Genomic DNA, 6,079 nt, shown 5'->3' with positions numbered 1-6,079 from the left:
TAGCTATACTAAAAAAAAATGCAGTTAGCATTTTTCCTTATAGCTAACTGATAAACCGAGAAAGGGTCAAGATTTTATGGAGGATTTCTCCACCTACAGCCATTTTCAAAGAAGCAAAACCTTTCCTCTTGCATTGTGGACTGACAGTTCAACTGGTCAACTAATTTCCTCACTCTTTCACTTGCTTTACTTTATCATAAGGATCTGATATTTCTTGAGAAAAGAAAACAAAAACACAACACAACAGGTTGATGAGTGAGACAGACTTAAAACTCCAATTTTTATGAGATGTAATTTAAGAAACTGCTGGACTTGTTGTTAAATTGAGGAGCTGTACTTTCCCCCTTTTCACCTGCTCATAGGTATTTTCTTCTTTAAAAGGAAAGGGTAAAAGACTTTTTTTTTCCAAAGCATGAAAAGCTGGTGAATGGGAAAACTAACTGGAGTGGTATAGGAATAGTGTTCTTGTAGTAGTGTTCTTTAGGAATAACTTCAAAATACCCTTGCACCCACAGGAGCACTATATCATAGAGTAAATATTACTTTATTCCAGAATAATCATTGTGCTTTCAAAGTAAAGTTATCCTTCTATGGAGGAAAAACAGGAGAGGGAGGGGGTGCAAGTCACTTACTCTGGGTTGTAATTTCCTAGCAGCTGTTCCATGCAACTCAACAAAGAAGTTGTCTGGAAAAAAAATAAAATCTGTAATACATAATGGAAAAAGCCTTATCATTAAAAAAGCTGAATAAGAAACAGTTAAAAATGAAAAGAGAAAAACAACAACAAAAAACAAAAAAATCTCAGCAACTATCACCCAACCCCCAAATACACTGATCTAATACAAACACTTATCAACATGGTCCAGCCCCAACTGTTGCCCAAAATAAATACTATTCTTTTATCAATAATCCTGAAACATAAGACCAACTTGAAATCCCTTTGGAAAAGAAACACATGTATTATTACGGCTCAGATAACATACCAGATTTTAATAAGAGTCCATGCAAGTTTCTGAAAAGTGTGCAAAAGTGGAGATGCTACAAAATATGTTAAGGCTCTTTCCTTTCTGTTAGTTTTGAACTGAGTCCATTACCACAGATGTTTCTTCAAGGTAACACTTAATTTTAGTCAAATATATATATTTGTGTATGAAAAGTTTTGAGAAAAATCTATTCTCTTCCTACTAAAAGCTGTGGTCAAAAAAAAAAACCACAAAAACAAACAAACAAACAAACAAAACAAACAACAAACCCAGACCAAATCAAAAAAAAAACAAAACTCACACACAAAAAAACAAACCATGAATGGTTGAAAAAAGACTTCTGTAAAAAGCCTTAGTTTTATCAAGTTTTATAAAGTTTGCAGACAGATTGGAAGAAACCTAGTTTCTGTGCAAGAATAAGACTTCAGATATTAGCGTACCTTTTAAAACTAATAGTAAATTCTGTCTGAATGATGATATTTTTCCTGTTGATCTTCATAGCAAATCCATGTATTTGACAACAAAACTGACAAGAAGTGTGCATTGTTTTGTGAAAATTACAACTTTTATCTAAAACATGTTTTCCTTCAAATATATTACTTAGTGAAATATTTCAAGTGTAACTCCAAGATATTGAGTTATACACTGCAGGTGTGATGAGCACCTTTATTTTGTTCCCAACTTTTAAAGCCTGCTTTCTAATTTTCTTCCGCATAGCCTTCTATGGACATGTCAGTAGCTAACTCCCTCTCTTTTTTTTTTTTTTTTTTTTCTTTCTTTTCTTCTTTTCCCAGGTTACTCTTCTTTATGCTTTCCCCTCCATTCAAGAATCTTGTAACACTACAAGATTTTCTATTTAGCCCATTCCTGTCAAAATAATGAGCAGCTAACTACTTGGTAATAACCTTACCACTCGATTTGCTAGCAATTTACAGTTAAAACTGATGCTTCCCCCCCCCCTTTCTTTTTTATAATGTGTACTTAAAACAAAGTCATCCAAAAAATAAAAGTAAGGAAGCTGAAACTATGCATGTAGAGCAGCATTTCAGATTGTCTCACATGTAGGATATGAAATAAATTCTAAAACAAGTCAGCCCAGCTGTTCTTACTAAGTGGGCTCCACATGGCCTGCAGTTAATTCCCTTGTCATGCCACCACCCCCGGCAACAAGGTACAGTGTGTATGGGAATATACGAGGAGGACACTCATAAGAAATAATTTTACTCTTTATGTGACAAATTAAATATAAACCATGTTGTAAGAAAAAATGTAATTTCTACTACAAGAATTTCGGCTTTAGTGTGCTGCCTCGAAGACCCTCTTTACTGGGTGAACCAGCTCTGTAGAAAGATGTTCCTTTGATTAGGCTGTGCCATAAGATGCCAAGTTTCTCACATCTTGAACTAGAACAGAATGTTATATGAAAAAAATGTCAGTACTTATAGCCCTATGTGGAGGCATAATCTTATGGCTTTCCAAATGCTTGTCTGGCAATGAGAACAGGGTCACTGCAATGGCTTATTAACTGTCATGCCTACAAAATAGGATATGACAACATTAGCAGTCACCTTGCTTTAGGTAACTGTATCATAGTTTCCTATTATCATCTTATATCATCTTACTTCTCTAAAAAGTGTCCTTGCCTGCTACAGTGATACAAGGAAAAAAAAAAAAAAAAAGCCTTTCTGTGATGTGTATTGCTTTGTTGCCTTTGGACAAGGCTGTGCACTTCTTAGAAACTGATGTGACCTAAATCTCATTTCTTGCACTCAGAATTTTTTACACAAATTCTCATCTCACTGGTGATGGTTTTACAGCAATGTAATTCAATAGAGTTACAACTCATGGCACCTAAAACCATGGTGCCTTTGTGATGGGATGAACTGACCTCTGGCTTTGATTAGCTGCCTAACTGCCTGCCTTTCAAAAGCTTAAGTCAGGAAAGAGAATTTACAGAAGCCCTTGTTGAGAGTAGTATCTACACTTCTGATATTATTTCAGATCTAAATGGTCACAGGAGTAAGTGTACCTCCTAGTATTGTGATCCCAGTGGAAATTGTTCACTGGCTGTTTACTCAGATCTTAACTATCTATTGCTACATAACAAAGTGTCATCATTTCTGGACATCTTGTTCACTCCCTACTGTTCTCCACCGTCGTGTCTGGAAGTGTCATTAACCAACACAATATCACCAAATGAGTCTGCTCATGTGGCTCTACTGTAGCGGCATTCTTGAAAGGACTGCTCTCATTCTCACCTCTCTGGACAATCTCAGATGACAGCAAAGCCAACCATTATTGAAAAAGATTATCACACATTAACTTCTGGTTACAGTTTTCCAGAATCTGTGCAGGCTGCCTGAAAATGAAAATCACATAATATTCCTTCCCTGTCCATGAATTTTTTGTGGTTCAGTGTTTTTGCCATCTTCAGTGCAGTAAATAGAATGGCAATGGCTCACATATCATAGTTTCAGGAAGTTATATTTGCTCAGTTTTGACAGTTTCAGTATAGCATCATATAGAATGGTTTGGATCGGAAGGGACCTTAGAGATCATCTAATTCCAACCCCCCTGCCATGGGCAGGGTCACCTCCCACTAGACCAGGTTGCTCAAAGCCCCATCCAGCCTGGCCTTGGACACCTCCAGGAATGGGGCAACCACAGCTTCTCTGAGCAACCTGTTCCAGTGCCTCACCACCCTGAGTGAAGATTTTCCTTCTTATATCCAATCAAAACCTACCTTCTTTTAATTTAAAGCCATTACTCCTTGTCCTCTCACTGCACTCTCTGACAAAGAGTCCCTTCCCAGTTTTCCTGTAGGATTCCTTTAAATATTAAGTTCTTCAGGCTGAACAACCCCAACGTCCTTAGCTGGTCTTCACAGGAGATCAGCCTGTCTTCATAGGAGAGTATGTCTTGTGATGGCTGTACTGAAATACCCTTACTTAGTCAGTTTTAAGTATTATGGTATGGGATTATATATTAAGTGGTATCCTTCTCATTTTGTCATTCCATATTTAAGAATATTATGCCAGAGATAATAGTTTAGTAAGGACTAAATATTTCATTGCTGCAGCAATGAAATCGAACACAAATACTTGGAAAGCTCACAAGCAAACCTGGCCCATCTGTAAACACTCTATTGGATGTGATTCTTTAATGCTGTTATAATGCTTTTGTACCATTCAATATCTTAATTTGTTCTCACAACTACTATCCTGCCAGCAGTCTTTTATCATAAATATATGTACATATGTAAACACATACTAGGAAAACATGAAGACATTTTGACTAAATATCCAGGATAACAATCACAATTTGACTTTGTTGTTTGGTCTTGTAAAGGAGGGTAAAGGGGTGCTGAAACAGAGGAAATACACATTTTGAAAAGAATTTCAAACATCAGTAATATAGGACAGTCTTTGACTGCTGAAGATGATTTTGTCCAAGCCACACTGACTTTTTTGGTAGATTTATATAAAGTTTTCTAGGCATAAGCCAAGCAGATAAGGGATAAAACAAATTTTTACAGCTCAAAAGTGCTCAAATACATTTCTTTTAACAACACACCTCTTATGTCTTGTGGTGTACAGTTGCTTAAATGGAACCTCTAAAATAATCTTGAGGAGACACTTGTGTTGTGATTAATGTACTTGATTGTTGTACTTGGTGACATCATAGCCAAGTTTTAAATATTTTCGCTGTAGGGTGGTTTTATTACACAGCCAGTATAGGAAAACTGTAAGTCTTTTTCTTTTGCTCATGGCTCATGAAAATGAAACTTCAAATGTGGTCAATGTCTTAACTTCTTCTTGCAAAATTGATGTTGATTGGTTTGAAGAAACCTTCTCCAAGCTAGTGGACGTTACATTGAAATGCTTGGTATGACAGGAGGGGCTGCACAGCTGCTACTTTGCTGTATAATCCCGGAAACTTCATTTGTTGCCATGAGGGAGGGTGAGAAGGGTTTCAGTGAGATGGGATGGAGACAGCATTCTTCTTCTTCTTCTTCTTCTTCTTCTTCTTCTTCTTCTTCTTCTTCTTCTTCTTCTTCTTCTTCTTCTTCTTCTTCTTCTTCCCCTACTTTTTTCCTTTAAAGGAAATTCTGGAAAAAGAAGAAGAAAAAGAAAAAGAAAAAAAAATCCCTTAAGGTGCCTGATTTTTTTAGTTTTTCATTAATGTAATGACTGTATTTAAAAAAATACTACTCTGTACTATTTCCATATCACTGCTTGCCTACTTGATGTTATACAACCTCATACTTGTCTGTAAAGGGCTAGACTATAGACCTTTCAGATCTTTTTCAAAGTTACTATTACTGTATCTTTTTCTTTGTCCAAAAACAGGGATAAAAACATTTTACATTCTTTTGTCTTTGGCTTGCAAGGCATCTCTGAGACAGTTTCTGTTGCTTCCTGAGAAAATGTACGAAAGGCATTTCCTTTTACAGCTCCTAGTATTAGCATACATACTTCTGTTTTCCTGTACTCAGAAAGCTTCCTGATGTATTCCAGATTAATGAATGAAGGTGTGTAGATGCCCAAAGGTGTTGAAGGCACCCAACTTGCATAAGCATTTTTAAGAATGAATCCTAACAGTGCCCACATTCTTCCTGCAGTCAGTCTTTAGGTATCTCAACTTAAGGACAAGTTTTAGGAAGTTAATATATCTCTCCTCTGTATGTAAGTTAGTTTCTGCCACTTAGTTCAGTGCTCATGATTACTTGTTCCAGTGTAAGTAGGCATGGCCTTAGTTATAATGGATTTCAAGCTACTCTACAGCTTTTTAATTTGTATAACCAAAAATGGAGATACCTAAAGAAATCATACCCAATGACTGACCAAGATTTTCAGAAACATCACTGTCTGCACACTTATGAATGTTCATCATCCTTACATCAATCATCAGCTGTGAGTTGGCATATTGACTCATTCTCTCTTCGGTGTTTTTTTTTTGTGTGTTTGTTTTAAAAGGAGACCTAATTTTCAATTTCAAACTGAATTTCAGGTGGAATAGATGGTTCTATAGAAAGGATTGCTGTATCAATGAACAAGACATCCTGCAGAAGGGTCCTTGTGAGTGTTGGACTCAAA

This window comes from Anas acuta, chromosome 1, assembly GCF_963932015.1.
Source record: "Anas acuta chromosome 1, bAnaAcu1.1, whole genome shotgun sequence".
NCBI classification, from domain to species: Eukaryota; Metazoa; Chordata; class Aves; order Anseriformes; family Anatidae; genus Anas; species Anas acuta.
The sequence above is the reverse complement of the archived record's forward strand: the minus strand, read 5'-3'. Positions refer to the sequence as shown.